Raw genomic sequence first — 18,280 nt, 5'->3', positions numbered from 1 at the left:
GTCCGCCATTAATTGGCGGGAAGCGCGGACACCACGTGGGCGGAGAGCTCCACTTGGAGTGGCCCGCGTCATCGGCGCGCGCCGGAGCCCTCCATTATGCGCCTGCAGACGGAGCCGACATTTTCTACAACCACAGCGGCGCGCGGGAAAATCGTTTCGACGACGACGACGACCGGGTCCTCCAGCAACGATTGCCCTCGCTGTCGGCGTTCAAGGCAGACGGGGGCGACTGGGGAGCCTTCCAACGAAGGTTCCTCGCACATCAAGAAATGTCGGGGTGGTCCGACACCACTGCCCTGCGCGCGCTGCCAGCGATGCTCGACGACGACGCGCTTGCGGCCTTCACATCGGCCCCTAGGTCGTCCCGCTCAACGCTCCAGGCCGCGCTACACCTAATGGCTAAAGTGTTCGGGCCGCCCTCGACCTGTCGCCACCAGTTCTACGATCGGCGAAAGGTGGTTGGAGAAACAACGCTCGCCTATCGCACGGCGCTGCTCGCCCTGGCGGACGCAGCTTTTCCCCGCATGGACAAGGAGGGGAAGGACGCCATGGTGACGGAGCAGCTGTTGGCGTTGGCTCACGGCTTGGGAGTCCCCATCAATACGGCGGACGAAATGGACATCTGCTCCCTGGGGATTGCCACGAGTATTCACGCATACGAGGTCCTCAAGCGCAAGCCAACGGTCATCTGCGCATCGGCGGGGAACGGGGCAGTGGCTGCCACGGTCGCCGAGCCTCAGCCTGCTGCAGCTCGGGAGGAGGCCTTCACTGTATCGAGACCGGGGGAGTGGAGAACGGGAGGTCGTTCGCCCACATGTTCATCCCGCAAGCTGGAGCAACCGAAACCTACGACGTCCCTCGTCGTCTGCTACAACTGCGGCCTTCGGGGTCACGTCGCAGCCGGGTGCCGGGCTCCGCGTCAGCGCGCCACGGGACCACGTCCGGACGACGACCGGGGCCACAAGTCATCACAACTAAACCCGGCAAGTCGCGGCACCTCACGCGCTCGGTCCCCATACACGGCACGTTCGGGTCGCCGCTTGGCGGTGCGGGGACCGCATAAGGGTACCGGGGGTTCGGTTCGGCGAGGGGGGTTCGTACACGGCCCTGGAGGAAGTCGAATGGTCCGAATTGGCCCACAGGATGGTGGCTGCGTCGGCCGGGTCGTCCGTGGTAACGGGGTTTATTGACGGGGTTGAGGTCCGGGTGCTTGTGGACACGGGTGCGTCGGCCACTATCATTTCGGACCTTATTTATAACATTCTTCCCGTCCAATGTCGACCCCTTCTGCCGGTGGACGTACCATTTTACGCGGCGAACGGGGGATTCCTGGGAATCATCGGCCAGATTCGGGCGACTATTTGCATTGGCGATATCAAATTGGCGGGTCCTATTTTTGTATCATCATCGCTGGCCGTTCCTTGTTTACTAGGTACGGACTTTCTGTCCAAAATGCCCATCAAAATTCTCATAGATCAAGCCTGCATTGAGCTTCCATCGGGACGGCGGGTTGCGTTTTTGACGAGCCCTACTAAAATACGCACGGTTTGTGCGACGGTGCAGGCGCTGGCAACCCAGAACTCAGACTGTACGGGTGCCCCCGGGATCGCAAATGTTGGTACCCCTTCGGTTGAGAAAACCCCTCGGGGTGAATGCGGGGGCACAGGGAGTTCTGTTGGGGCCGTCTAACAGAGCCAAAGGGGGCCTCGACTTAGCGGTAGCTCAGACCATGGTGAGGGGGGACAGTGAGCCGTTCGTTATGGTCCTGAATACGGGGTCGCGGCCGGACGTAATTACACAGGGTACGGTGCTGGCTCACACCGCGCCGCTACCCGTCGAGGAACAGCTCGTTGCTCACGCGGGATTGAGTGCCGATACGCATCCTCAAAGTAAGGAGGGGACAGAGTGGGTGGACTCGTTGTGTGCCGGGTCTAGTAACCTGTCCAGTGTGCAGTTGGAAGCATTGAGGGGCTTGCTACTCGAATTTGCTGACGTGTTTAGCAGTCACAAGTACGATATTGGCTGCACAGACCTGTTGCGCCACCACATAGCTACGGGGGACGCGGCTCCTATTCCACAGAATCCCTTCCGGCTCAGCCCAGCCGAGAAGGACCATGTGCAGTCGGCGGTTAATGACATGTTGGCGGCCGACATCATTTCGCCCTCCTCCAGTCCGTGGGGTGCTCCTATCGTCCTAGTTAAAAAACAGGACGGGTCCTTGCGGTTCTGTGTCGATTTCCGCCGCCTAAACAAAATCTCTATGGCCGATGCGTATCCGCTCCCCAGGATGGATGAGTCGCTGGATGCCTTGGCGGGAGCACAGTTTTTTTCGAAGCTCGATCTGCTGTCGGGATTTTGGCAATTGCCCCTCGATAACGAATCAAAACCTAAAACCGCTTTCCGGACGCCGGGAGGCCTATTTGAATTCAACCGATTGCCCATGGGCTTACATTCCGCTCCCGCCACATTCCAGAGGCTCATGGAATTGGTTTTGTCGGGCCTCCAATGGGACACCTGTTTGATCTACCTCGATGATATCATCGTTTTCAGCCGGACTTTTGAGGAGCACCTCCAGCGTCTGAGAGCGGTGTTCCTCAGGATGCGTTCCGCTAAGCTTAAATTTAAACCGGCTAAATGTTTTCTGCTTCGGGAATCGGTCAGGTACTTGGGCCATATCGTTAGTCGTTCAGGGATCTCGACAGACCCTGCTAAGACGCACTGCGTCAGCTCATGGCCAACGCCAACCTCGGTCACTGAAGTCCGCAGCTTCATAGGATTCGCCTCCTATTACCGTCGTTTTGTCAAGCAGTTTGCCACCATAGCCAGGCCCCTGCACGCTTTGCCGGCTAAAGGTGTGCGGTTTCACTGGGGGCCGGAAGAGGAGGCTGCGTTCTGCTCCCTTCGTGACGCCTTGGTGCAGGCTCCCCCCTTGTGTTACCCCGATTTCACGCAACCGTTCTTACTCGACACGAATGCCAGTAACACGGGTATCGGGGGAGTGCTCTCACAGGTGGTCGGGGGGGTTGAACGGGTGGTCGCCTACGGTAGCAGGGTTCTGTCCCCTGCGGAACAACGCTACTGTGTGACACGTCGTGAATTGCTGGCGATTGTGTTTTTTATACAGCAATTCAGGCCGTATCTTTACGGCCGTCATTTTACAGTTCGTACGGACCATGCGGCTCTCCAGTACGCTATGCGGGTGGCGCAGCCATCCGGCCAATTGTCCCGTTGGTTGGAGGTCCTTCAGGACTACAATTCACGACGATTTACCGCAAGGGATTGCGCCACTCAAACGCGGATGCCTTGTCGCGGTTGCCGCCGCGCACGGAATGCGATTGTCTGCTGGGATCGGCGCGGTGTAAACCCCCTGTCGCCGTCCCCGCGGAAGTTGTGCTCACCGCCACTGATACTACGGGGGTCGACGCTCCCACGGGGAGGGACTCGCTGTTAGCGTTGCCTCTCATCGAGTGGGGCCGTCTCCAAATGGCCGACAGCTCCCTACTCACGCTACGTCGGAAGGTTGACGCTCCCGAGGGGGGGGAAGCGCGGGTCGGTTCCTGGGTGTGCAGACAGGGCCTCTTGATGAAGTGGGACAACATGTCCCGGCGTCACGCGCTCGTTGTGCCATTTGCTATGCGGGGTAGGGTCGTTTTGGCTGCTCATGAGCGACTCATGCATTTGGGGTTTCACAAAACGCTCGCCCTAATCCAGCGAGACTATTATTGGCCGGGGATGGGCAACGACGTGGCGAACATTCTTAAGGGATGTGTAAGGTGCGCCCAAAGGAAGCCGCCACCGGTAGCGGCTAATCCACCGCTGCAATCCATTCAGGTTTCGCGCACAAACGAATTGGTTGCGTTAGACATCTTGGGGCCCTTTCCCGCTACACCTAGGGGAAATAAGTTCCTACTGGTTGGCATAGAGTACTTCACCCGCTGGCCCATGGCATGGCCACTCGCCAACCAGTCGGCTGGGGCAGTGGCGGACGCCTTTGTCCAAGGTTATGTTTTGGACAAGGGCGCCCCTGAACGCTTGCTGACGGACCAAGGGAAGAATTTTTCGAGCGTTTTGTTGCGCGAGGTGTGCGACCTGTTGGGTACAAAGAAAGTGCGTACCTCCCCGTACCACCCGCAGACTGACGGAATGGTTGAACGTCTGAACAGGACGATTACGTCTATGCTGTGCCAACAGGTCTGCGACGATCAGGTTGATTGGGACTTACAGGTACCGGGGGTGCTCGCGGCCTATCGAATGGCCCCTCATGCGGCGACGGGTTTTCCCCATTTTTTCGTATGTATGGGCGGGAGGCCGATCCGGCCATGGACGTCCAACTGGGGATTTCCCAGCCACGTGCAAAATCAAAATTGGCAGACCACATCAAGTTTAATATCGCCAAATTGGCTGAAGCGCGAGAGGCTGCGAGATTGAATTCGCAGTCTCGGCAGATCGCGAACGAGAGATTGCATGGACGGAGGGTGCATACGCACGATTGGAAACCAGGCGATAAGGCCTGGCTGCATTGTCCACATGCACCGTTGGCTACGTCCCCCAAATTGTTGAGACCATGGAGGGGACCGGTGGAAATTGTGCGGGTTGCACGACCCCAGAGTATACAGATTAAATGGGAAAAACGCCGTTGGTACGTGCACCCCTCCCGTCTGAAACCCTACGCGGCACCGCGTGACCCCGTTTTGTGCCGTAACGACCGAGCGTGTGATGTGACCGTCGACTCGGGGAGGGATGTGTTGCAGGCTGATCCTCACGTGTCTCCACCTGACCCACCCCCAGGTGTCTCGGGCCTGACGGCGGTTGACCGTCGGGAACCGGAACCCCGCGGCACGCGCGGATCCCCGATGCCTGGCCCGGGCCTTCCTGAACTGCCGGCACCACCGGACGGTCAACCGCGTCTGGTGCCATACGACGGACCGGCAAGGCAGACTCGGGCTAGGACACAACACTTTTCATGAGAAGAAAGAAAAAAAAAAATTTAATAAAATTTTTAAACCCGGGCTCACCGCCGTGTTCCCCCTCTGCCGGGGTAATGTCCCGTTCAAGGGACGCTCGGGAAGAATGGGACGCTGCACGAGTCAGAAGAAAGAAAAAAAATATTTTTTTTGGCATACACATTTATTGTTGTCACTCGCCGGATTGTACATATTGTTCTGTTGTTGTGGTGGCATTGCTGGTTTTTGCGGATGGTGGTGTTCGTGTTGTGTCATGTTGTTATGTTGTTGTTGTGTTACGGGGCACACATGGGAGGGGGTGTTGTATATTTTTATAGCAGCCGGGTCGGCTGCGAGCTATGTGGTAGGGGGTGATGTAGTGGTGGTGTTGACGTGCGCCGACAGTGATGGATCACGGGGCGGCACGGTGTGCGGGGTTGGGCACGCGTTGTGGGCGTGGTGTGGATGCGCGCGCCGGGAGTGAGAGATCACGGGGCGGCGCGGCGTGAGTGGTGAGGCGCGCTGACACTGTGGGAAAACAGGATCGTAGCCAGCGCCCAGTGATTGGTCAAATGGGATGGGTGCTCTCAGCGACGTCCGCAGGAGGTGTATAAAGGGTGACGCACGAGAGCACTCGGGGTTGTTGTTAACCAGTTGAAGATCGAAGACGGAGTGAAGAGGTAGTGCCCTGAGACCCCTAGTCCCGCTGTCCTTGTTGGGACCGGGGCCCTGTGTGGCTCGGAGGCGAGACTGTGGGACCCGTGGTCCGACGCCCATGTGGGTCGGGACTGTGGGACCCAGAGTCGAGAGGGACACCCCGGCTGGGTGTGTTCCGAGATGCTACGGGGCGTAAGAGCCCGTGTTGGTGTAGCCAGGAGAACCGTGTGGGGTAGGCTGGTGTTAGCCACCCGTGTAGCTAAGTGGGTGTTAGTCACCCGAGTAGCTCAGTGGGTGTTAGTCACCCGTGTAGCTAAGTGGGTGTTAGTCACCCGAGTAGCTCAGTGGGTGTTAGTCACCCGAGTAGCTAAGTGGGTGTTAGTCACCCGAGTAACTAAGTGGGTGTTAGTCACCCGAGTAACCAAGTGGGTGTTAGTCACCCGAGTAACCAAGTGGGTGTTAGTCACCCGAGTAACCAAGTGGGTGTTAGTCACCCGAGTAACCAAGTGGGTGTTAGTCACCCGAGTAACCAAGTGGGTGTTAGTCATCCGAGTAACTACAGTGGGTGTTAGTCACCTGTGTAACGAAGTTGGTGAAATAAAGAGTGTGCTACCCGTGAAGTCGTCTCCCGCCGAGTTACTACATTACACATTCAATAACGCCATAACCCAGAGCGGAACAAGTCCGCGGCCCTTCCCGCTGGAGGACCCGCAAAGAGAATCCCTGCTCCATGCTAGCCAGGTCACCCCGATCGCTGGCACGTAACGGAACCTCTACTCCAGAATCCCGTGAGCCCCCGGCACACCAGGTTCAGTCTGCCACCGCACAACTGAACCACGACTCCCCGAGCCATATGAGCACACGGCCCATTAATTTGAGACATACCACGGAGCGTCTCGCCTCCGGACTGTCAGGTCAGCCATCAGCCATAGGCCGATGTGACCACAACTCGTGCATCACCCACTCAACAATGACAGGCATATACAGATTAAATATTTGCCCCACCGAGGTTTTTCCCGCGTGCTCAAAATGGCGGCCCCCTGCGCAAAGCGCATCGTCGCAACCCCGCGCGCGCTCAAAATGGCGGCCCAACATGCGACCCCGTCGCCAGTTTTCCCCGTGCGTGCACCCCAGCTGCCCTTTGCTGGGGCAAAACACACATTCCCCGTCACGTTTTAACAACCCCCCAATGATAGGACGCACAGCAGCAGCTCGCTGCGCACAGCAGTCGTATCGGGGGAATTTTTACCCATATTTTACCAAAACACATTGCTTACACACACCAACTCGCAAAGCAACCCCTGGCCGCATGCAATCAACAGAATGAGCGGCGCCACTTGGTGGAAATTTACGGCCCCATCACCCTTAACAGCAGAGCCACCAACAACGGCGTCATCCCGCGCCCTCATCGCGCGCCCTATCTCTCAACAAGCGCAATTACCTATGAACACACACGCAATCTCGTGTGCATAAACACCCATACAACCAAATGTTGGGGTCCCCCCCGAATTTTTACCAATTTCCAAACAGGTACGCACAATTAATAACAATCCCGAACCCAAAGGTCAAGCAATGCACCGCACTCCGTATTCGTACAGAACAGTGTAAACAGCACATGCAGTCAGCATATCGCGATCACAAGCGTACATTTATGCACAATAGCAAGCAGAGCTGCAGACAGACACACCATTAACACAATCGTACCATACAGCAACCAAAAAAAATGTTCTCTCTTTTGCAATTAACCACATCGCACATGGCACCTTGCAGCAACAACACACCAAAAAAAAATATTCTTTTTCAATTAAGCACGTCGCACACGGCAACCCACGAGATGGTACAGCGCGGGATACCCGACGCACCCGAATTAATAATTAACTTCGCCGTCAAGATAACATCTCCTTGCCGCAACGCACACACACTATTTGACACTGAGCAAACAAGCAGATAGCGCGTCCATCGTTAACACACACACACAGCCCGAACCGTGCTCCGCACGCTCGAGACATGACAACAATCGCCCCCCCGGCACACGCTAGATGGGTGAGGTGTGTGTTAGGGCCGAGTGCACATCGTTACGACTCGCCCGGGGCTGCAGCGAGCAGAGGACGGCAGGGTGGTAACTTGAGACGCCTCGCAGAACTCGAACGGTGACTTGACTGCTCCGGTGTCTCACACACGAACCAGGACGGGAGAGCTCCCACCCCAGCAGCAGCAGCGTCGGCGTCCTCTCCTTGCGGCTCCTCCCCGCAAAACAGCAGCTCAACAGCAGGCTGCACACCACGCGGCGCCTCCAGATGGCAGCGCACGGCCGCCTATCTGCCGCGATGTTGAAGATGGCGGCGTCTTCCTGCCGCGGCGACGACAAGATGGCGGCTTCCCGCCATTCCTCCCCGACCACACCCAAGATGGCGGCACCCTGCCGCGTGTTGGAGAGGGCGGGAAGCGTGGGCCAGGCCCCAATGGCGGACGGCTCAGCCCCACTCGGAGGCTCACCGCTTTCAGGCCCGCCGTGTGGCCGATCCGGCCTCGTCGCTGGCGCCACCAAGGTGACAAAATCCAGCAGAACGGCCCGCAGCGATTCAAGTTGGACCGCCACGAGGCCGCTGGAGGACGTGCGCCGGCGGCCGTTTCTTCGTCGTCAGAAGACGTGACAAGTGGATTACACTTTTTCAAGTTCTCGGCCCTCTTCCTCGATGTTATTTTGCCTTGAAAAAGTCCACTGACACCAATGTAATAAAGGACTCCGTCACACAATGTTGGTCTCCGTTGGTCCTTTATTGATGTTCTTCTCCTCCTCACCCCGCTGGCCTCCTCCTCGGCCCAGCGTCGTCTCTCCTTGCGCCCCGCGCACTCTGCAGCTACCCTGCTGCTCCGCTCTGCAGCCACACTGCTGCTCCGCTCTGCAGCCACACTGCTGCTCCGCTCTGCAGCCACACTGCTGCTCCGCTCTGCAGCCACACTGCTGCTCCGCTCTGCAGCCACACTGATGCTCCGCTCTGCAGCCACACTGCTGCTCCGCTAGCCCTGCAGCTACTCTGCTGCCTGTGCAACCTCGCACCCTTTGCTAGCCCTCCGCTAGCTCTGCAGCTACTCTGCTGCTCCGTGCAACCTCGCACGCCCTGTGCGCCCCACGCACTCCACTCTCTCTGCACCCCGCTGGCTGACGCCGTCTGGCGAGCCCTATCAGCCTCGCGGCTGAGGGCACGTCGGCCACCCAACGTGGTCTCCCTCTTCACTCCCTCGACTGCTCCAGATGTCTTCCGGTCTCCTTCCTATAACCTCTCCCCCACGTGACCCTGACTCCTCCCTCTCCCACGTGACCCTGACTCCTCCCTCGCGGATCGTCACATCCGGCCTGCCCATTTACGCTCGCATTACATAATTACACCTTCATATTATTATCACGATTGCTAATACCCCGAGATATAGCATAAATACATAATTAGCATAATTTTAAAACATTACGCATTTTCAGTTTTCATTACATTTTTATTATTTTTCAAGACCTAATATATACAACACTTGGGAGCTTATTGGCTCTTGCTCCTGGTTAATCATCTACCCAACCCACAGGTCCACAAATACTGGTCGCTCTTACTCTGCAGGTTGAACCCAGGAATTGAGTGTTCGACTTCACGTTCTTTTCATTAAAGGCCTGTGACAAAGGTAAATCTATTGGAGCTTCATTGTCCCAAGTTTACACATCTACCGGGTCTCCATTTGACTTTGTATTGCCTAAGAAGTCCACCCACATCTCCACTTCCACAAACTGCTGGGAGTTGCCTCCCTTTGTCTCAAAGTAAGAAATCTCCTCCTGCTTCACGTTGCCTCCATCGATGTGAAGGTCCAGTTTCGGAGTTGAATCTTCATCTTCACATTTTACCATCACTTCTTCGCTCCTCACCATCACTTCACATTTCATCTTAATTTCTTCGCTCTTCATCACTTCTTCACATTTCACCTTGATACCTTTAAAAGTGTCCAAGTTGGGATTTAGTTCTGGTTGCATGAGGGATGGGCTGATTGCAGCACTTTGACTTTCACAAGCCGATCTTCTGATGATTGTATGTCCTCTGGTGTCTTTTAAGATTAGATGACTGTGCAAATGCGTTCCTGCACAGAGTGCACCTGAAGGATTTCTCTCCTGTGTGTGTTCTCTGGTGGCAATTAAGACCTGATGGACATGCAAATGCCTTCTCACAGACAGTGCACTTGAAAGGTTTCTCTTCCGTGTGTGTTCTCTGGTGTTGTTTAAAATTTGATGAGCCTGCAAACGCCTTCCCGCACAAAGTGCACCTGAAGGGTTTCTCCCCCGTGTGTGTTCTCTGGTGTGATACAAGATTAGATGACTGTGAAAACGCCTTCCCACACACACTGCACTTGAAGGGTTTATCTCCTGTGTGTATTCTCTGATGTATTTGAAGACCTGATGACCATGCAAATGCCTTGTCACACAGAGTGCACCTGAAGAGTTTATCTTCTGTGTGAGTTCTCTGGTGCTGTGTAAAATGGCCAGGACGATCCGTGCTGTATGCACACTGGTCGCATTGGTGCCTTTTTGTACCGAGCTGTGCTGAGCGCCTTTGCTCCATCAGACAATTCTGCAGAGGAAGCGTCAGCTGCAGACAGAAAAAAGAGAATATCCACACCATCTACGTAAGTATCGAGGCACAGAGGAATACATATATATACAGTTACACATGACTTACACGTCTATACTTATTCATATGTTCATGATATAGTGAAAATATTCCAAAATTCATCACAGGGGCTGTTATGACAAACAATGAGAGGGCAAATGGTCATAAATATGCCTGGAAGCCCTAGTATCTTCAAAATGAATGTTAACCCAAAACTCCAAGCACACAATTTCGGTTGTCTGGTTAGAAAATGAATATTTATAAAAGCTAAATTCAGCTAACAAAGCAAAGTGTGTTGAAAATAATACTATTTGTATTATGCATAAATGCATAAATTAATGTTTAATCACAATTTAAAGGTGTGAAGCCAGGCTCCGATTTCCTTGAATGCTGGGATGACCAGATCTAACTTCAGCTGCATATGTGCTGTGTTAACTTCCCGTTTCCATTCTTATGAAAAGTTCCAGAGGAAAACTAAAATAAACTATTGTTTTGATTTAACCTCCGTGTTCAAAAGAATTAATACACTTTACTGCAAATACAAACTTTACACTGTCACACACTGGCATGGTAAAAAGATGGTGGTGTGTCCAGAACCATGCCTGGCCACCTTCATCTGCTCAGTATTAATGCTTTTCTCACTTCACCAATTAATTAATTGAGGATCAATCAACATAACCGAGACCCACAATAAGTTACGTTTTAATTTATCAATTACGTTTGTTGTCAGAGATAATCAAACTCTAATTATTGATTTCATAATCTTCCTATATATAGAAGTCTCCGTGCGCTCGCGGTTGCGGGGGATTTGGCTCTCGGACGGTGGGGTTTAAGACCGAAATAATTTGCCAGGCGGCACGCCCTAAGCCCCATGGTGGGAATATGCTATTCCGTTTTCACATCTGTAAACTTTAAAGTAGTTTAATTAACACATTTGTGCCGTTTCATTATTCATTATTTACTTATTGCACGATATCGACCGTACCAAGTGACGCCAATTGCATGGAGGGGGCGGACCATGCCAAGTGATGCGCGTTTGCTCCAGCTCACGGGGGACATTTTCTTTCACGCGTTTTACAGTCAACACATAGACACATCACGTTGCGGATATTTCTTCACAGTGTCATGTCCTCTTCGCCCCCCCCCCCCTCCAACACGATGTGTCCAGATTATACTACAGACTCCGTAGATAATAATATTATACTGCTTACATAGCATTATTCTTGCACGGGCAGGGGATGCTGGGGAGGGGGGGTAGCGGCCCAGCCCCTAGCCTGGCAACGTGCCAACTCCGCTACCTCGCCAATGTAGGCCAGGACGGGGGCTGCGCATGACACAAGGCCTCAACACGCCTATGGTAAGTACAAATTTCCTTGCTTTTTACACTAATAACTCAAGTCCATTGTTTACTATTGTTAAACACATTAGTTGACAAACATTACTATAATAATGTTTGTGTGCAGATAAGAACTCACGTTGATTGCTTAGTATTATCAAACAAATACGTTGGAAGATATTACAATAATAATGTTTGTGTGCACAAAACTCTTCATTTTAGGTTGCTAAATTTTCCCTTTTTTTGCTGCACTTTTATGACGCTGCGACGGTCTGCCAGTCTGTGATGTGGCCATGTACGTCCATGTGTATGTGTGTGTCAGTCCATATGTGTGTGTGTTAGTCCACATATGTGTGTAAGTCTATACATGTGTGTGTCACTCGATGTGTGTGTGTAAGTCAATGTGTTTGTGTGAGTCCATATGTGTGTGTGTTCATCCATGTCTGTGTATCTCAAATAGAAGTCTGTTTGTCACATGTGTATGTGTGTAGGGCTGTGTGTGTCAGTCTATCTGTGTGTCTAAGTCCATGTGTGTGTGTCTTAGTCCATATGTGTGTGAGTAAGTACATATGTGTGTTTACGTCAATGTGTGTGTGAGTCCACGTATGTCTGTGTGAGTCGCTGTATGTGTGTACGTCCATGTGTGTGTAACTCCATGTGTGTGTATCTCAAGTGGATGTCTATGTGTGTGTGAGCCCATATGTGTGTGTGTGTCTGAGTCCATGAGCGTGTGTTAGTTGCTGTATGCATGCCTCCATGTTAGTCAGTGTAAGTCCATTTCTTTGCGTGTCTGTAGGCCCATGTGTGCGTCTTAGTCCATGTGTGTGCTTTATTGACCTGCTCAAGGCCTATGATACCATCAGTAGGCCTGGCCTATGGGATGTTCTCCGTGCTTTTCGAGTCTCTCACCCACTGCTCACCATCCTTAAGGACCTTCATGATGGTGAGCGGCCACGCATCAAACTACGTGGCCGTGAGTCAGAGACATTCCCTGTACACCTTGGGGTGCAACAGGGATATCCTCTGGCTCCCACGTTATTTACATATATTTGGACCACGTCGTTCGTGAAGCCTTCAATGGCTGTACCGCTAGAATTTTCATCTGGTACAGATACAATGGGAGGCTGATCGATGCCCGGGTGCGGTCAAGGGATGGCTCCCTATTGCTCAACCACGTTATGTATGCCGATCTGCTAATTGTTGCTCACTCGGAGGAGGAGTTCAAGGTGCTGTTGCTGAACCTCGAGCTTGCCACCAAGAGGTGGGGCCTTACCATCAGCCCCACCAAAACTAAGCACCTGCCTGGGTATTTTCTACCATCGGACACTCCACCCCCACAACTTCAAATTGGTGATGGGCCAGTTGTGGAGACAGTGGAGAGTTTCCCATATCTTGCCAGTGTGCTAATGACCGGCTCTGGTTTAACAGCAGAGGTCTCACTCCGAATCAGTCGAGCCACATTATCTTTTCATTGGTTGCGTGACACTGTGTGGAAGCTACCTGGTCTCTCACTCGCAACGAAGCTTCAGGTCTTCTCGGCCACGGTCATTCCCTCCCTTCTCTACGCTTGCGCCCCCCTAATGGAACATCTTCGCCGGTTACACACATTTACACAGGGTTCCACACCACCCTGCCAACCTGCCATCCATGCAGTGGTTGTGCATCCAACGCGTCGGAATCTGTATATTTGTTGTTGTTAATTCCCCGTTTTCTATGCGGATCCCGAGGGGGGCTAGGTGTGCTGCGGGTCGTTTGTTCACGTGTCATTGCTTCACCTTTTTGTTGATCGATGCTTGTATATAGTGTAAAGTTGTACAGGTTGGTTATGGTATTAATGGTTGCTTTCTTGTTCTCTTTTCTTTTCCTGTTGAGGCTCGCGTATTTTTTTTCTCTCTCTCCCTTTCGTTAATTTAAACTTTCTAATTATTGACAGCCGGGACGGCTGGAGGCTACGTAGAGGGGGGTAATGTAGTGACATAAGAAGGGAGGGGCTGCTGGGGGCTCTGGGTTCCCAGGCGAGTCCAGACGCTTAAGCCTCTGGGCGCCAGGCGCTGGGTTCCCAGGGGGTCCAGACGCTTAAGCCTCTGGGCGCCAGGCGTTGGGTTCCCAGGCGCTTAAGCCTTTTTGGCGCCGCCAACGGGGGGGGGGGGGGGCTGTGTGTGCTCTGTGGGATGTCTGGTGGCGCACACGGCCCCACCCCTCGTTGGACTAGGCATAAAAAGGGGAGCTCCCTAGACGATCGGGCTCAGTTGTAACTCAAGACCCAAGACCCACGACCAGCCATCTGAAGACCCTGGGACGCTGTGAGAGCGAGTGGTGGGACTCTGGAACTCCCGACTCTACGACCTTGTGAGGGCGAGTCCAGAGCGTAGCCAGAGTAGAGTATCTAGGCTGTGTACCTAGGCTGTGTACCTAGGCTGTAACAGAGTAAAAGGAGTGTTGGAGAGTCAGGACTGTTGGAGAGTTGGACTGTTGGAGTGTTGTATTGTAATAAAGAAGTTACCTCTACAATTGTCTCCGGAACCCGTTACATTTGGTGCTTGTAGAGGTAACTTCTTTATTACAATACAACACCCCAACAGTCCTGATACTCTGTTACAGCCTAGGTACACAGCCTAGGTACACAGCCTAGATACTCTACTCTGGCTACGCTCTGGAACTCGCCTCAGAAGGTCGTCGAGTCGGGAGTTCCAGAGTCCCACAACTGGCTCTCACAGCATCCCAGGGTCTTCAGATGGCTGGTCGTGGGTCTTGGGTCTTGAGTTACAACTGGGCCCTGATCGTCCAGGGAGCTCTCCTTTTATGCCTGGTCCAACGAGGGGTGGGGCCGTGTGCGCCACCAGACATCCCACAGAGAACACACAGCCCCCCCCCCCCCCCGTTGGCGGCGCCAAGAGGCTTAAGCGTCTGGCCCGCCTGAGAACCCACCGCCTGGTGCCAAGAGGCTTAAGCGCCTGGCCCACCCAGGTCCCAGAGCCCCCAGCAGCCCCTCCCTTCTTATGTCACTACACATGTAAGCAATGTGGGATATCGATGTACACAGATATGAACAAGATCAGCAGACGAGACGTCTTTCATACTCATTGGTTCTTTCGGTAAAGTCACGTAGGTAGAAAAAATAAAATAAATCGCGACGTTTCGATCACAACAAGCGGTCGTCCTCAGGCGAAAACATCTAGACATTTTCGCGGCAGAAGTCACGTGAGCTACGGCACGTGACATACATAAGGTGCCCCCCCCCCCCCCCCACTGTGACTTGCCCCGCTCAGCTGAGCATTGTTTTAATGCGGTGGGCTCACGCGAAATTGATTTCTGTAAGACAAAGGTACTTTGAAACCCACTGGCTATACTCTTATATAAGCACACAACTTCATCTACCTATGACGAACGCTGCACTTTCCGTCGTTTTCATGCAGGGGGCGCTGCAAACATACGCACCCCCTGTATGAACGATGGAGGCGCAGGGACAGACGTTCGATCATGTTGGAATCGATCTACGGATGGCGGTCTTCTCGCACAGCCAGCTCTGTGCCGCCTTATTTCGATCCCGCAATCCCGAAAAGGTGAAACTCCGCATGGAACCAAATCCCCGGCAAGGCCATCTACTTAACGACGAAAGGAAATTTACACGAAATGTCGTTTTCAATTAAGTCTACCAGATGTAAAATGATATAAGCTTTTAATGAAGAAATACAATTATCTAATTCAAAACATAATACAATTCAACATTGTTTCATTTTCAAACTTTAAAACGGACCATCAGGAGCTTGCGTGGATGCGTCGTTCGTGCGCAGTTTTTTTTCATGACTTTCCTGGCCCAAGGCCGTAAATGGTTCTGAGGGGCTTGCTTCAACCCATGGTTGTGAACATTCAGACGTTAATCAGCAAGGATAATTTCTAGTCCTAGTTCGACAAAATCTACGTCAACACGTAATACAAAATTATAATTCGTGTTGTAGAGAATGTACCTCCTATTCGTGTAACTTTTGAGTGGTATGCCTTGTAACTGATGAATGATCCGAATGCGCTCCCTATTTCAAAGACAATGAGTTGCTCCAAAGGGAGATGCTTCCTGAAAACACAAAAGTACCCTTTGACCTGTATCACAAAAACAACGGGTCTCACCAGAGTGATCTGTCCAGGTTACTTCCAAAACACACACTTTGTCCTAACATCACTTAATCAATGTTTAACCCTTATAGACAAAATGTTACATGTACACACACAATCATACAAGTATTAATTCTAAATTATTGAGTCATTTTAACAAAATTTAATTACTGCACCTAATTATGCTGCATCAGGTTACATCGTATTAACAATAAGTTATTTTAAAAAATACGCACCGTCTGCTTAAGTGTATGTACATCTTCTTGGTTCTTTCGGTAAAGTCATGTAGAAGGGAAAATAATAAAAATAAAACATAATAAAATAATTCTCACAAAGTTTCGGCTACAACGCAAGCAGCCGTCCTTAGGTGAAGAATGAAACACCACCAAGCTTGGAGCGAATATTTAAGCTGGGTTGGCGGGGGAAGAAGAGCGCCTTGACAAAATAATTTGCATATCAAGAGGAATTTAGCATATTTATGGTAAATGCGTAGGAGGTGGGCGGGGGGTTTCAAAGTCATATTATGCCCGTGCATTATGCAGGATTAGCAGCATCAAAGGGAGGGGACGGGGTAGAATTAACAAAGGGAAGGAATGTTAAATTCCTCTTGATATGCAAATTAATTTGTCAAGGCGCCCTTCTTCCCCCTCCAACCCAGCTTAAATATACGCTCCAAGCTTGGTGGTGTTTCATTCTTCACCTGAGGACGGCTGCTTGCGTTGTAGCCGAAACGTCGTGAGAATTATTTTATTATGCTGTATTTTTATTATTTTATTATTTCCCTTCTACGTGACTTTACCGAAAGAACCAAGAAGATGAATCCCTGCAGTCACGAAAGTTTTAAATCGAAGTGAATGTACAACATAATAGTGTAATTCAAAACGAGTAGGCCATTGCATTCTGACGTCTGGGTCAAAATTGATCAAATACTAAAACATTACCGACAAACTCCACAACTAAGATGCCACATCAACCACCGTCCCCTACTGACAGGCTCTTGTCCACATGCAGGCCGGTGCAGGGCCACCTCCTTGTGCCACACAGGGGCAGCTGCTACTTGGGGATGCTCTTCGAGTGTTTGAGACAAAATACGATACAAAACTCCAAGTTGCTGAGGCAAATAAGCAAGCACCATGTAAATGCAATTATTATTACATATCGAATGCTTGGGAGCTTATTGGCTCTCACTCCTGGTTAGAGATCTACGCAACCCACAGGTCCACAAAGACTGGCCGCTCTTGCCCTGCAGGTTGAACCTAGGAATTGAGCGTTCAACTTCACATTCTTGTCATTAAAGGCCTGTGACAAAGGTGCGTCTATTGGAGCGACATCATCTCAAGCTACACATCTACCGGGTCTCCATTTGACTTTGTATTGTTTCAGAGGAAGTCCACCCACACCTCAACTTCCACAAACTGCTGGGAGTTTCCTTGCTCTGCCTCACAGTCAGAATTCTCCTTCTGCTTCACGTTGCCTCTATCGATGTGAAGGTGTGATTTTAGAGTTGAATCTTCATCTTCACATTTTACCTTCACTTCTTCGCTCTTGACCATCACTTCTTCACATTTCACCTTCACCTCTTCATATTTCACCTTGATACCTTTAAAAGTGTCTAAGCTGGGATTTTCTTCCGGTTCTTGTTTAATGAGGGATGGGCTCATTGCGGCACTTTGACTTTCACAAGTCGATTTCAGACTCCACTCCTTCTGGATCTTCTGATGCTTGTGTGTTCTCTGGTGTGCATGAAGATTTGATGAAAGTGCAAATGTCTTCCCGCAAGGAGTGCACCTGAAGGGGTTCTCTCCCGTGTGTGTTCTCTGGTGTGCTACAAGAGTAGATGACTGTGCAAACGCCTTCCCACAAACACTGCATTTGAAGGGTTTCTCTCCCGTGTGTGTTCTTTGGTGTGCTACAAGAGGAGATGAAAGTGCAAACGCCCTCCCACAAACACTTCACTTGAAGGGTTTCTCTCCTGTGTGTGTTCTCTGGTGGTCTACAAGAGTAGATGAGCGTGCAAACCCCTTCCCACACACACTGCACTTGAAGGGTTTCTTTGCCGTGTGTATTATCTGGTGTTTTGCAAGAGTAGATGACTGTGCAAACGCCTTCCCACACACACTGCACTTGAGAGGTTTCTCTCCTGTGTGTGTTCTCTGGTGTTCTACAAGAGTAGTTGACTGTCCAAACGCCTTCCCACACACACTGCATTTGAAGGGTTTCTCTCCTGTGTGCGTTCTCTGGTGTGCTACAAGAGAAAATGAATGTGCAAATGCCTTCCCACACACACTGCACTTGAAGGGTTTCTCTCCCGTGTGTGTTCTCTGGTGCATTGCAAGAGTAGATGAAAGTGCAAACGCCTTCTCACACACTGCACTTGAAGGGTTTGTCTCCTGTGCGAGTTCTCTGGTGCCGTGTCAAATTTCCAGTACGATCCATGCTGTATGCACCCAGCCGCGCAGAGTGCCTTTGCTCCATTAGACTAATTCTGCAGAGGAAGTGACAGCTGCAGACAGAAAAAAAATATCAACACCATCTACACGTCAGTATCGATACACAGAGGAATGCATATTTACACAGACAAACGTCTATAC

General features: G+C 51.7%; 1 protein-coding gene across 1 annotated transcript in view; it reads right to left on the bottom strand.

Moving 5' to 3' along the window:
* Nucleotides 1–8,566: 8,566 nt before the first annotated feature.
* LOC144953012 (uncharacterized) overlaps nt 8,567–18,280 on the bottom strand; it is a 62,450-nt gene continuing 52,736 nt past the window's right edge. The window contains exon 3 of the transcript XR_013640737.1: nt 8,567–10,222. The gene's annotated coding sequence lies outside the window, so the exon portion shown is untranslated. The remainder of the gene's footprint in view (nt 10,223–18,280) is intronic.

Source organism: Lampetra fluviatilis, chromosome 71, assembly GCF_964198595.1.
Source record: "Lampetra fluviatilis chromosome 71, kcLamFluv1.1, whole genome shotgun sequence".
Classification (NCBI taxonomy): domain Eukaryota; kingdom Metazoa; phylum Chordata; class Hyperoartia; order Petromyzontiformes; family Petromyzontidae; genus Lampetra; species Lampetra fluviatilis.
The sequence above is the reverse complement of the archived record's forward strand: the minus strand, read 5'-3'. Positions and strand labels throughout refer to the sequence as shown.